The following is a 15471-nucleotide window of genomic DNA, read 5'->3' as shown; positions in this document are numbered from 1 at the left end:
TAAGGCAGATCTGGAGATACCAGATTGAGAGACCTCAGCAGCATGTGGCAATTACAACCTGACATTTAGGGGAGAGGATGGACAGATAAAACATGGCCAGTACACAGTCCCTGAGAGGTCACTGGAGGAGCGGGAGGAGACTTTCTTCCTCTATAAAATGCAGATAATCCTTGAGCTCAGGTGGAGAGGAAAAAAAAATATCTAAAATACTTTGAATGCTTTGGAGAACTAGTCTCTGAATAAAATGTTTTTGGTAGCTATGTTTTTTAATGACACATGTCAAGTAAAGGAAAAAAATCTTATTATTTAAAATGTATCCTCTTGTTTCTAATTATTGCATGTGTGATTAATAATTTTACTTTTTTTGGTACTGGTAGTGCCTTATACTCAGTATAAGTAGTCAAGGTAACTCCTGTAGATCTGAGCAGAAATTGATCCAGCCAATCACACTAGATCCTTTTGGTGGAAAACAACTGCATATCATCTGAGGCCATTTATTTTTCTTTTGCGAGGGCTGGCTGACAGCTACTTTGCTTTATAAACAATAAGCTTTTGGGGAATTCCCTGGTTGTCCAGTGGTTAGGACTCCATGCTTCCACTGCAGGGGGCACAGGTTCGATCCCTGGTCAGGGAACTAAGATCCCACAAGCCATGCGGCCAAAAAAAGAATGTGCTTTTTAAATTTGTTCATACCACTTCTATTGAACTACAAATTAGTAGCAACACAATTAATCCTAGAATCTACTGTCAAATTCTTCATTTAAAAATGAATCTTAAATATCAACAGAGAGAAAGCCTATCAAGGGTCAGACAGGTTGATGAGGAGGGAAAAAAGAGGGAAGGATGAAGCTAAGGGAGGCTGAAGAGAAAGAATCAAAGGACTGGGACAGGGAGAGAGACCAAGAGGGAGACTCATGGCATTTTTTTCCACTGGATGTGCCATATTGCCCAGGGCGGTCCGATTCGAAAACTCAACTGCTTTTGAGCATAAGTATTACCTTGCAGTGGATATTCTTATTCCCATTATATGGATGAGGAGATACACACAGATAGGTTAAGTAATTTGCCCAGGGTCACACAGTCTGGCTGAGCCGGAATCTGAACCCAAGCAATTTGACTCCTAAGCCCACTCTCGTAACTTCTGTGAGAGTACCCGGGGCTTTAGTAACAACAGCTCACCTCCCCGCCACCATAGCACAGAATTTCTACTTGTGTCTTAGTGCCCCAGCCCAGGCTTCATGTTCCCTCTGCTAAGTTTCAGCTTCTAATTCTCCTCTTTTGATATAATATTTAGAAGTATGATACACACAGACAATGGGATACCATGGGATACTAACAAAGTAGATCAATGTATATGAACATGGAAAGAAACCCGTAGTGTATTATAGATGAAAAAAGACAAGGTGCAAAAGAATGTGTAGAGTATGCTCATATTTGCATAAATGAAGGGGATATACATTTGCATATGATCTTAATCAGAGTCCTAGGTAGAGAGATAACACATTGAGATAGAGTTAATGAAGGCACTGTTTACAAAAGTGCGGCAGGCTCAAGGAAAACCAATAAGGTTTGGTGAAGCCCCTTGGGGCTGGCTGAAGGGAGGTGTCAAAGGTCCCGAGAAAAGAGCAGTCATCAGTCCTAGCCTAAGGGGGTGGGGGGAGGGAGCTGGTACCAGGACGCAGTGTGTGGTTGGAGAGGGCTTCCAGACAGGAACTAGGACTTCAGTACAGGAATGGGGCCTGCTAGTTCCAAGCCCAAGGAGGAAGGAACTGGGGGAATAAGTACCTCTACTTCTCCCCTCCCATCTGATGTCCTGCTGGTAAGTATTTTCCCACCCTCCCTTCCTCCATTGCCAAAGTTCTACTGGAAGAAACCAGAGGGCTGAGAAGCCTGTTGGCATTACCTGTAAGGTTAGTATTCAGGGCACAGAGCAGAGTAGAGAAAGCTGCAGAGTGGACAGGAAGGGGACAATGGAGACTCTCTACATAGAGGCATAGAGTATTTCTGGATAAATTCACAAGACACTAGTTTCTGACGGAAGAAAGAGATTTTATTTTATTTTATTTTGTCTTATTGCTTGGCTTGTGGGATCTTAGTTTCCAGACCAGGGATTGAGTCTGGGCCCTGGCAGTGCTGAGTCCTAAATACTGGACCACCAGAGAATTCCCTCAAGGGACTTCTTAAAAAATATACTTTATTTTTAGAGCTATTTTATTTTATTTTATTTATTATTATTTTTGGCCGCACCACAAGGCATGCAGAACTTCCCCACCAGGCATCAAACCTGTGCCCCCTGCAGTGGAAGCGCAGAGTGTTAATCACTGGACCACCAGAGAAGTCCCACAGCAGTTTTAGATTTACAGAAAATTTGAGAAGATAATATGAAGAGCTCCCATATTAACATCTTAAATTTGTATGATATATTTGCCACAATTAAAAAGCCAATATAGGGACTTCCTGGTGGTCCAGTGGTTAAGACTCCATGCTTCCAATGCAGGGGGCACAGGTTAGATCTTTGGTCAGGGAACTAAGATCCTACATGCCCTGTGGTGTGGCCAAAAAATAAAACTTAAAAAAAACAAACAAAAAAAGAGAAGCCAATATTGATACATTATTATTAACTAAAGTCAATAGTTTGTTCAGATTTCCTTAGTTTTTACCTAATACCTTTTTTCTGTTCCAGGATACTACATTACATTTAGTCGTCATGTTTCCTTATGCTCCTCTTGAAACAAAGCAGGACACTGTGGGGCCCTCCCAGGTACAAAAAGCCACTCTGTGTCCCCCATTTCTTCTTTGTAGATGAAGACTTTGGTCTCCTAGGCCTTCCCTGAGTTCCAAAGAGCAGACTCAAGCTGTTACTACTTAGGGAAGGGAGGAAATACAGAAAGAAAGAAAAAGTAGGCAAGAAACAATAGTTCAAGGATAAAACAGAGTCCTAGATCCTCCTCAAGGGATATGCACAACAATTTAATGCACATCTTTGAGCTGTCATGCAGAAACTAAGACCACCCTCAAACTCCACCCACCCCCCAGGTGAAGAATGGTAACTACATGGAGACCCCAGACTGGTTTGAACCATAAACTTGATGATTAAGATTCCAGAAACACCTTCGTGTTACCTCACCACCAACCAATCAGAAGAAAGTCATGCACTCCGCATCTCTCTAGCCAAATGTTGATTTAAAAAAAAACCCTTCCCGTGGGGAATTTGGGTCTTTTGAGCACAAACCACCCATTCTCCTTGCTTGGTACCCTGCAAATAAATGCTATACTTTCCTTCACTACAAACTGGTGTCAGGAGATTGGCTTTGTTGCACAGCCAGTGAACCCAAGTTCCCTTTGGTAATACTCTTGGTTGTGATGGTTTCCCAGACTTCCCTTGTTTTTGGTGACCTTGACAGTTTTGAGGAGTACTGGCCAAGTATTTTGTAGGATGCCCCTCTATTGGAATTTGTCTGTTTTTTCTCATACTTTGACTGGTGATATGTTTTTTGGGGGAGGAAAACCACAGAGGCAAAGAGTCATTTTCATTACATATCAAGGATACATAGTGTCAACATGACTTATTGTTGATATTGACTTTGAGCACCTGGCTGAGGTAGGGTTTTTTAGGTTTCTTCACTATAAAGTGACTCTCCCTCATCCCCATCCCCCTTTCTATGCTGTACTCTTTGAAAAAATTCACTGCATGAAGCCCACACTTAAGGAGAAGGAAGTTAAACTCCACCTCCTTGAGGACAGGGTATCTAAATAAATTGCTTGGAATTCTTCTGCAAGGGAGATTTGTCTTCTCCCTTCCCCATTTATTCATTTATTCAATCATTTCTTTAGGGCACTATGATGGAATCATGAGTATTTATTTTATACTTTGCATTATAACCCAATACTACTTTATTTTGTTGATCACATTGTTCTAGCTTGGACATTGGGAGCTCTTTCAATTGGCTCCTGTGCCCCTTTGAAATGCCCCATCAATGTAGGGTGGATTTGTTTTTTGTTTTTGGAGCATTCCCTTACTTTCTGGCTCTACAAGATGTTCCAGGCTTATCTTATATATTTTCTGTGTCAGTCCTGAAATCAGCCATTTCTCCAAGGAACCCTGGTTCCTTTTATAGGGAAGTGGTGTTAGAAACCGAGATGCAGGCCAATAGGTGTGCTCTTTGCTACTGGAATGCCATTGCTTATAGGCCCTCTCAGCTGACATAACAAAGAAATATATGTGTGTATATTATGAAATAACATTATATATTATGAAATATATTATGTATATAAACTTATATATAATATTTTTATATGAAACCATCTGTATCTCTGTTAAGCTAATGTAAGTTCATACTAATGAAGAGATTTACTTTTATTGTACAGTATTTTGCACGATGAGTTTATTTTCTTTTTCGCTAGGTCCATATTTTAAGTTTTTCAATCATTTAAAAAGACATAATATGGTAATTCCCTGGTGGTCCAGTAGTTAGGACTCCACTCTTCCATTGCAGGGGTCATGGGTTCGATCCCTGGTTGGGGAACTAAGATCCCACAAACCATGCGGTGTGGCCAAATAATAATAATAATAATATGTTTGAAGTTTCCTAGTGATAAGATAAATTGTGTATATGTCTGTCTTAATAGTTGTGGATTACTAGATGCAAAAAAAAAAGTTCTACTGGAAGGGTCTGTATAATCAAAATTTTGTGAATCAAGCTTTTAAAAATATATTAGAACTAGGTGATTAAAATAACTTATGTGAATTTTTCTTTTGTAAAGTAAAGAATGATCCCCTTTTTATCCATATGTTGCATGAGGACCTCCATGCAGTCAAAATGGAATTAATTATCCTCTTTCAACCTCATTCTTGAACCTGTTCCTCTTTCAGCATCTTCCATCTTGGTGAATGGCATCTCATCCATCCAGCTGCCCAAAGAAGAAACTTAGGAGCCATCCTGGATTCCTTCTTCTTTGTTACTTTTGATGTCATTCTACTGTCAAGTCTACCTTTTTAAAAAAATATATTTATTTATTTATTATTTTTGGCTGCATCAGGTCTTAGTTGCAGCACGTGGGATCTTTCATTGCGGCGCACGGGCTTCTCTCTAGTTGTGAGGTGAGGGCTCCAAAGCATGAGGGCTCGTGAGTTGCCCTGCGACATGTGGGATCTTAGCTCCCCAACCAGGGATTGAACCAGTGTTTCCTGCATTGCAAGACTGATTCTTAACAACTGGACCACCAGGGAAGTCCCCATCAAGTCTACTTTTTGAATTACTCTCCAGCTCCTCTGCTTCTCTCTATCTCCACTGCTACTGCCTGGGCTTAGGCCAGGATTACCCCCAAGGCAATAGCCTCCTATCAGGTCTCCCTGTTTCTCTTCTTGCTCTTCTCAAAAGTCATTCTCCAAACCAGCCAAAAACAGCTTTAGAAATGCAAATCCAGTCAGGTCCATCCTTAGCTAAAGTCTTCTAAAATGACTCTCCATTGCCATTAGCCCTCTCCTTTTATACACCCAGGGTACTGAGCTCTCTTTTATCTCTGGGCTTAGAGGCCAGCTTCTTCCTCTGCTTGGAATTCCTTCCCCCTTTGGCCATTCCTAGCTTCTGCTTTCGTTTAGCTGTCCCTTTCATGGATCCTTCCCTAAGAGCCAAAAGCAAGGTTAGATGTTCTTCCTACATAGGTCCTTAGCAGTCTTACCACACTGAAGGGTACTTATCTGAATTCACTATTAGACTCTAAACTCCCTGAAGGTAAGGACTTTATCCAGAGTGTAGTGGAGTCAGATTGTCTGAGTTTCATCCCTGACTCTGTTGTTTTCTACCTTTGTGACGTTGGACAGTTATTTAGCTTCCCCTTGATTGAATCTCATAGTTTAAAAAATAAGGTTATGTGAGAATATTACCTAATTCATAATGTTAGTGTGAGAATTAAATGCAGTGCTTGGCACATAGTGAGCACGTGATAAACGTCAGGTCTTATAATTGAGTTTTGGAGCCTTGGGGAGCAGTTTCAGTTAGATCTTGGTATATTTTGAGCTTCATTTCAAAAAAAGGTACATGAGTGTATGTATATGTTATTTGATGTTGCCAGGAATAGCTAATTTTATCTGTCAAAAATTTCTTCCTAGCACCCTCTTTTGAGTCACGGATTTTGGCTTTTAAGTAAGCTAAAGGTTGTTAATTGGGAGAATGGCCAGAAAAACTTACCCACGGCTTTTGAATCACACGTTGAGCAAACTTGGCATCACAAGCGTCAAGCTGCCTTCTGTTTCTGATCACTTTTCTTTCTAATTTAGTTTCTCCCACCAAAAGGGATTATAATTGATTTTCACTGCAGAGTCCATGGAAGATGTCACAAGATGTAAAGGCAATTATTTTCGAGTAGATGAAACCCATATTTGCTGAACGTCGCTGTTGGCTTCATCCCAAATGCTAAGCAGTGGCAATACTTCCCTAGATTGAGAGGACGTGCCACGGGTCTGGAGGAACTGCACACATCTTGGCTGAGAGAAAGCTTTCTTCTCCCATACACCTCTGAAATTCTTTAAAAAAAAAAAAGTGGCAGCATCTTATTTATGAAAATCTCTCCAAGAGCATACAGGTCAGTGGTCTGGGCCACGAAGGCTTTGAATCCAAATCCTGTCTCAAGATAGATTTCCCTCAGAGAACTGCACTTTTTTTTCCTATACTCTGAATCTTCTTTTCTTCCCTCTTTTCATTTCCCAGCATTTATCCCTTCCCTCCCTTTATTCTAACCTTAAGAGAACAACATCCCTCCTCTTGAGTTTCCATATTCTACTCTTCCGATCATGCTTCTTTTTTTTAATTTTTAAATTTATTCCACTCATGCTTCTTATCATTTTCTAAGCCTAGGCATTTGTCTCTGCTTTGAAATTCCTATAAAAAGAAAGGAGTCTGGAAGTGAGTTTTCGTCAACACTAAAGCCAATATCTTGTAAAATAATGAACATTTACAAAAAGAGTAAAACTGCAAGCAGAGAAAAGAACAATGCTGTTCAACCCTTCTCTCTGTCTATCTGAAATCGACACATCAAGCTTTTGCTCATCAACTTGCTCTAGGAAGTCTCTCAGCCTCTCCCTTGGATTGAACACTCCTTCTTGGAGATCTTACTGTATTTTTATTTCTACCACACATTTGACATCATCTGTAGTTGTGCCAGTTCCTTCTGTGTTTGTGTTAACTCCCAATAGAAATAAGTTTCTTGAGGGCTGAACCTTATCTCTATGACTCTGGGAAGTTTCCTAACCTGTCTCACAAGCATGTGGAAGTAATAATCTTTCATCACATTGTTGTGATGGTTAAATACAAGAGAACTTTCTGGACCACGATAGTTCATTCCTTTCTCTTTCCTCTGTTGTTTTATGGTCCCCTCCATGGTGCTCATGCTGGAGGGGACACACAGCACTGATTCAGAGTATGGGGTCTGGGTTTGAGACCCTGCTCTGCCATTCCCTGAGAAATTCAGTAGATATACTTAACCTTTCCAAGACTCATTTTCCTTGTCTGCAAATTGGGGATAATAAAACTATTTACTTCATAGTATTCCTGCAATAATTAAATGAAGAGTGGGTAAAGCAATGAGAACTCAGCGTACGGTGAGTACTCACCCAGTGTTGGCTGTTATTATTATCATAATGCTCAGTGTAGATTTGGAGCCTAAAAAAATACTTAAAATAAATTGGGAAAAAATTCATAGCACTGTCCTTTTAATAAGCAGATCAGCAGAGGTAACACTGGTCACCATTTTCTACCCAATGGCTGTCTTCTTTTCTATTTAGGTTGCCAATTTATTTTACACCTGGACCTTGTAAACCATTTGCTGGATCAGTTCAAACTGCCTTCATGTAATAAAAATCAAAAATTGTTTGGAAGACAAAAGCCAGAAGGAATTAGTAAGTGGAATTATAATCAAATAGGAAAGGTGTTTAACAGAGGGTGAATGAGAGATTCCCACCGGTATACATCTTCTTTAAAATCTTAATTAGAGTTCTGGAAAAGGCAAAGTCATATGCTAATGTAATGTTAACCTAATTACACTAGGAACAAATGGAGATGCTAATATGGGCTGAGGACCAATATAAAGAAATCTAAATAAGGCTTTCTTTCTTCCAAAGAGCTCATAATGTATTATTCTTTCTTTAAATTAATTTTTATTGGAGTACCTTTGATTTACAGTGTTGTATAGTTTCTGCTGTGCAGCAAAGTGAAACAGTTATATACATATATCCACTCTTTTTTAGATTCTATTCCCATATAGGTCATTACAGGGTATTGAGTAGAGTTCCTTGCGCTATACAGTACGTCCTTATTAGTTATGTATTTTATATATAGTAGTGGGCGTATGTCAATCCCAAAGGGCTCATAATGTATTATAAACCTCTCATTCACCTGAACAGTACTTCCAGAAAAGTGAAATAGATTCTTAGCTTAGCAATGTTGTTTTCTTTAAAATTTTAATTTTATCAGTGTTATGGTTTCAGGAATCGACTACTTCTACAAGGGTGAATAAGAACAGCAGCCCCTTCCCGCAGCTTCCCCTTCCCAGAGACAACCACTTTTAAATCCTTTAGCTGATTCTTTGATAGGTATTTCCATATCTCTAAATAATATTCATGCATTTGGGGTTTTTTGTTTTCAGTTTTCCCACTCTGTGAGGTGAGAGTTTAACTCTCTTTCCTGTGTCCCCACTGCTGCCAAACCATACACACTCCCCCTTTCTCCATCTCCCAATCTAGGGGCCGAATTTTGGTTACATTAAGAGTGAGGATTCCCATTGTTATAGTTCTGTTTTCTATTCAGAATGGAGCTGTATGGTAAGCAGCTATTACTTTTTAATTTCCTGGACTTTTTTTTTTTCATGTTCTTTTCAGTTTTGATTATCTTGGGTTTTTTTTGGGTTTTTTCCTCTTGTGTTATTTGCTTAGTTTCCCATGACCACTGAAACTTATCTCTATGTAACCTCAAACCTTCCTCCAGCATAATCGAAATCTCTTTTCCATATGTTCCTTATGTCCAGTTCATTCACGTGAGGAATGTTATTAGTTACGTCTTCTTGATTTTTTTGTTTGTTTTGGTTTTTGTTTTTGCGGTACGCGGGCCTCTCACTGTTGTGGCCTCTCCCGTTGCGGAGTACAGGCTCCAGACGCGCAGGCTCAGCGGCCATGGCTCACGGGCCCAGCCGCTCCGCGGCACGTGGGATCTTCGCGGACCGGGGCACGAACCCATGTCCCCCGCATTGGCAGGCGGACTCTCAACCACTGCGCCACCAGGGAAGCCCAGCTACGTCTTCTTGTAAAAGCCTCTCCCAGAGTGGTCTGAGCCGCTTCGTGGCTAAGAATCTCCCTTGACCATCCTCCTGTTGGTCCCCCTCTGTCTCTGCCCACGCGGATCTCCATTTTCCTGGCTCCTGGCTTCCTCCTTCTCCGTTTACTCATCCTTTAGGTGGAACACATCCTCTACCTGCAGCTCCCTGAGGAGGTGTGTGTGGCAGGTACAAGTTTTGAGAACTTGCGAGCCTGAAAATGTCTTTATTCTTCCCTCATACTTGATTTATAACTTGATTGAGTACACAATTCCGGGTTGGAAATAATTTCCTCTCAGACTTTTGAAAGCCTTGCTCCATTGTCTTCCACCTTTCAGATTTCCTTTTGAGAAATCTGAACTCGTTCAGATTCCCTTCACCTTTGTGTTGTGCTTTCTCACTGGAAACCTTGAGAATCTTCTCTTTGAACCCAGGTAGTTTATGTGGGTTTATTTTCAGACACTGTGCTGGGGATTTGATTGGGCCCTCCTTCTAGTTTTTCCTAAGGGCTTATTTTTGTTTTCTGAAAAAAAATTTTTTTTATAGCTTCCAGTTCTAATTTCATGGGTGTATTGAAATAAGAATCCACGGTTTCTCTGAAGACATTAAGAGTTGTTATTTTTCACTGTACTTTTCCTCCTCCAGCACACTTTGTTTTCTCTACTTTTTTTTTTTTCAGTTTGTTTTTTGGTCTCTATTTTTTCATATTAGAACTTTTTCTCAGGTCTCCTCAGGCTTGACTGCCTGCTTGTATTTAAAAGGAGGGGACCTCAAGAGCTGCCTGGAAGCTCTGGGTGAGAGGGTGAGGTGTCCTGTAGGGAGAGCTGGCCGGGAACTCCTGATTTCAACACCCATGGCTGTGTCAGAAGGTCTTTTCTCTTGGGTCTGAGAGATCCCCGCCTAGAAAAAGAATTGTTTCGTCTTCTGCCTGGAAATGAGGGACTGGCTGCCGTCATGGTGGGTTAAGGAAGAAGTTCTGTAATTAGTATGATACGTCATTTATTTAACTCACCTGTTTTCTGTTTCGGAAAAAGACCTGCTTTACCAGCTCTTCAGAGAGATGAACTGTCGCTGCTAGGGTGAGGGAGGGCGGTCACCGAGCACTGCAGGAAGACAGGGGCATCTAGGGATCTGCTTTTCAAACAGCATTTCAACCAAGCCGCCTCATTTCAGCACTCCTTTGCCGGAAGTAGCTGGTGCCACCACTTCCGGAGCCTCAGTTATCTGGTCCTTTAAATGGACTTTGTTCTTGACTTGCCCTTCCTGGAGGAAGTAGAATTCATTCTTCCTCAGTTCCACCAAGTCAGTACCACTTGTTCACCTGCTTTGCAGCTTCTAGAACTTTGGTGCTGTTTCTTCTCATACTCACTTTATCCTTATAGGTTTATCCCTTTAAAAACTCCCTTTAGTTTTAGTGCAATTTAGGAGAGAGTAAAAAGGTGTGTTCAATCAGCTATCTTTTTGCAATTTTGTTTTCTTTGGGTGAAAATCCTACATCTGATATCTTTAAGTGTTGGCAGAGTTTTGCGGCTGCCTTTATTTGGAAAAACCACAGACAGCAGGCTTTGGGCATGCTCAGCTTGGAATACCTGCTCCCTTTCAGTTCTGAAACGTACAGTCATGCTTTCGATTCCCTCACAGATGGACTATTAAAAATAAAAATTCTCCAGGGACTATATTCAGTATTTTGTAATGACCTCTAAGGGAAAAGAATCTGGAAAAAAATAGATATGTATGTATAATTGAATCACTTTGCTGTACCCACCTCTAAGTAACACAACATTGTAAATCACCTATACTTCAATTTAAATAAAATAAAATTCCCTCTATTACCGCCCCACCCCGCAAATTCTCCAAACGGAGAACCAATGTTATAGGAATCCGATTGCAAAAAGCATTTTCAAAAGTACTTGGCATTCAAGTAGCTTCTTCACTGTGGTAGATGGAACAATGGTCTCCCCAAAGGTGACCATATTCTAATCCCCAGCAACTGTTAAGTGTTTTGTTTCTTTTTGTTTTTTAAAATATTTATTTACTTAGTTTGGCTGTACCGGGTCCTAGCTGTGAACTCTTAGTTGTTACCACTGGACCACCAGGGAAGTTCCTGTTAAGTGTGTTAACTCACGTGGCAAAGAGGAATTAAGGTAGCAGGTGGAATTAAATATCAAAAGCAATGGTAGCAAATCAATCGTCTTTAAGATAAAGAGATTACCCTGGCTTCTCTGGGTGGACACAATGTAATCACAAGGGTCCTTAATGTGAAAGAGGGAAGCAGAAGACCAATGTCAAGAGTGTGATGAGAAAGACTCCACTGGCCATTGCTGGCTCTGAGGATACAATGCAGACAGAGGAATGCAGAGCTGGAAAAGGTGGGGAAACAGACCCTCCTCTAGGGCCTCCGGAAGAAACAAGCCCTGCCAACACTCGGATTTTAGCCCCATCACACTCATTTCAGACTTCTAACCACCAGAATTGTAGAACACATTTGTGTTGTTGTGAGCCACATTTGTGGTAATGTGTTACAGCAGCAATAGGAAACTAATATACTTACCATGAAATAAAAACGTGATTGTGATGCATGTTCCGTTAGATTTTGAAAAAGTTTTCAGCATGTTGATTACATTAACTTTGCCCTCCCATTTCTTCCCTAGAGGCAGATTTATATGCAGTTAAGGAGTCCCTTAGAAGAAAGGGATCTGGGTCTCCAAGTCTCTAGCAATTTGACATTTCTGTTCTTATTCTGAAGAAATTCTCATGTTCAAACCTAATTTTGCTTTGGTAATTTTATATTATTTTTCTTACAGAGATCTCTACAAATTTTATCTAGTAACCCCCCTCCACTGCAAACTGTAGATCTGCCCCTGCCCTTGCCTCTTTTATTTTTCAAAGAGTTAGAAACATCACACACATACACAGCCACACATACACAAGTGTGTATATATTTTTAATCATAGGGAAAGGAAAAATAAGAGTTGCAGTAAAGGTTCAAGTGGCTAATGAAACACCCCAGACACAGGCCCTTCCACAACATCAAATCTGCCAATGGGATTTGAAGAGAAATATGTTACTGGCCTGGAAAAGGGACTAATTAATATCTTAAGAAAGTTGGTCAAAATGGTAGTTGATTCTGTCATAATCTTAAAACAACAGGACATACCCTAAAGACGAGGAATGGGAAGAATCATCTGAAGAGAATCTGATGCATTAGAATTGAATTCAATCCAAATAAACAAACATTTATTGCATTCCTATGCAAATTAGATGCTGGGCTTTGCCTGGGGCTGGAGGAGAGGTGTCAGGGGAATGACAGCCTAGAGCTGTCAGAAAAAGTCATCCAAAACTGCCTCATTGTACATTTTCATTATGTAGAACTAGGGGGTCCATTTTTAAAACATATAAATTCTCCTTTCAGATTATATTTTTTTCTCTTCCTTTCTCTTTCTTGAAGGCAATTTACCATTGGGTACCAGTTTTTGTATAACGTTCAGAGTCGCTTTCTGCCAGACAAAGTGTTTTACCTCATTTAATCCTCTCAGCAAGTCCCTGAGGTAGTCTTACTGTCACTTTAAAAATGAAGAAACTAGGGCTCAAAGTGGGATTTGATTCCAGGTGGTCTGTGCATATAACCACGATGCTCTACTGCTTGTAGAGCATTTTCTGCCAATAAGGGTTCTCATTAAATGTCCAACAGGGGCTAAATCACATATTGTGTGTCACAGGACAGTGGCTCTCATCCCCTTTTCCTGTCCTCACATACTGGACGGTTATGGCACAGTCCTGCTGCCTGCGGGGGGGGGTGGTAATTCTCAATGGTGTAGTTAGTGGTGAATGGGGCATATGGGTACGACTATATGTAGCTTGAAAAAACCCTGACCCCTCGGGTGATGGGTGATGTTTCCATGACCTGTTGGAGGTCCTGTTCTAGAAAAATCTTTATTGATGTCGGGGAATAAAAGCAGGTCACAGAATAGCATGTATGGCATGATCTCACTTTTGTAAATATTCCTATGTGTATAATAAGTATTTGTATGTGTAAGAGCATTAACAAACTGCTAACTGTATTCTTTTTCTGTGATTTTTATGTTTTCTACGTTAGTTGTGTGTCAATTTTGTTTTAAGAGGAAAAAACCAAACAAACTTAAAGAAGACTTTTCAGAAGTAAACCCCCGTGGAGGGTTATTTCAGGAAGCCCTTGGCTGAGATGTGCCAGGAAGTCATTTGGGCTCCAGGAAATTGGCAGCCCTTGGAAGAATGAGAATGAAATTCTTTACCACGGTGTTGCTTCAGGGAGAACAAAGATCTCTGAAGGAGCGACAAATACAGTCCGGAGAAACTTGGCTGACCAGGAAGGCATCTGGCTTAGGGGGCAAAGCCAAAACTTCAAATACGTCCTTTGCCCAAATTTAGGAAAACGGGTGATCACCAAGAACAAAACCCTGTAGGAACTTAAGTCTTTTCTAATTTTGTCACAATTAGACCTCAAGCTCTTATGTTCTGTGTGGTTATACAAAGTGTAACCGAATGCGCCTGTGTTTGTGTGCTTTGTTCTCCTTGTGGCAAAAGTCACAGTAAAGACAGAGGAGAGACCAGAGATATTTCCTTGTAAATCCTTCCCGTGTGAAATGCACAGACATTGTGGGGGGGCACACTGCACGCTGTCGATGGACTAATAATGGTTAAGTTAAATATAATAAGCTGGACTGCAGAGAAAGTAGAGGATGTAATTTAAAATCATGATCCTAATGAAAATGGCAGGGAAGTTGAAACCCTTTGAGTAGGAAAGAGAAAGGAAAAAAGGTTGATGGTTTTGTGCTAGAAGGCCAAATGTGTTTTTGCTTCTTTATCCATGTCTAGGCTGTTAAGAGAGACAATGCATTAAACATATCTGTTGTCATTTATTTACTGAACTATTTGGTGAGAAGCGATTCAGGAGAGGTGGGTGCTCTGTGGTGGCAGGGACGCAGCATCCTTCTGTCTTGTTGCTTTAGCCTGCACGGCCTCAATCGCAGGATCTCAGATGGCAGCGCCTGTGTATCAGGCAGCGGGATGGAAGAAGGAAAAAAAAGAAACTGCCACCACATGACATTCCTTCCTGTTTCTACCTACAAGGAGACTGGAAAATACTGTCCTTATGCTTGGCAGCTGTGTGTAAAAACATCGGGGTATCTCTCACCACAGGTGCATTAAAGATTGGTATTGGGGCACACTGAGTACCCTCCGCCATAAGCATCACTGCAGGGTATCTCAACCTCGGCAATATTGACATTTGGGGTCAGAGAACTCCTTCTTGTGGCGGGCCACCCTGTGCATTGTTGAGTGAGTTTAGCAGCAGCATCCCTGGGCTCTACCCACCCGCAGCAGTCCCTTAGTTATGACAACCCAAAACACCTCTAGACATGGCTAAGGGTCCCTTGGGAACATCTTCCCCACTGCCTGTTGAGAAATACTGTTCTACCGTGTGTAGGAACTGTGTTTAAGTCTCCGGGCAGGAGACAAAACCAAACCATAAATGAGATCATTTCAGACAATGATAAGTATGAAAATAAAATAGGATAAAAATAAAATAGGATAAACAAAATAGGGTTGGGAGGAGGTACTGTGTATGTAAAAACGCTAAGAGGGGAAAGAACTTGGCTTGTTCTAAGAGGACTCTGAATGCCGCTGTGGTCGGCAGGGCAAGTAGATGGAGGTGAGGCTGGAGAGGAGGTAGGGGCCTGGTGAGGTTTCGGGAGTCTCATCTGAGGTACAGTGGGAATACTTGCTAGACTTTAAGCAGGAAATGCTGTGGTTTCTGAGAGTGTGGACCTAGGGAGGAGACGGGCAGGGAGTGGTGACAGTAGTCCCGGTGAGAAGGGATGATGGCTTGGTTTGGCAGTGGCGGTGGGGGTGGAGAGAAATAAAATTGAAGGAGGAAGAGAACTAAGAGGGGAGACGGCTAAGGCTATCTTTGGGGAAGCCCAGCTGGTGTCAAAGAGTGTCTGTTTTCTACCTGCTGTGAAATCCACTCCAGCCCATTACAGATTTGTCCTGCATGTTCCTGCGTTAGTTTCCTATGGCTGCCGTAACAAATTACCACACACTTGGTGGCTTGGAACAAGTTTACTGTCTCACAGTTCTGAAGGCCAGAAGTCCAAAATCAGTTTGGCTGGGGTGTGCAGGGCCCGG

The sequence above is a fragment of the Lagenorhynchus albirostris genome, chromosome 8, assembly GCF_949774975.1.
Source record: "Lagenorhynchus albirostris chromosome 8, mLagAlb1.1, whole genome shotgun sequence".
Taxonomy (NCBI): Eukaryota; Metazoa; Chordata; class Mammalia; order Artiodactyla; family Delphinidae; genus Lagenorhynchus; species Lagenorhynchus albirostris.
This window is presented reverse-complemented; position numbering follows the sequence as displayed.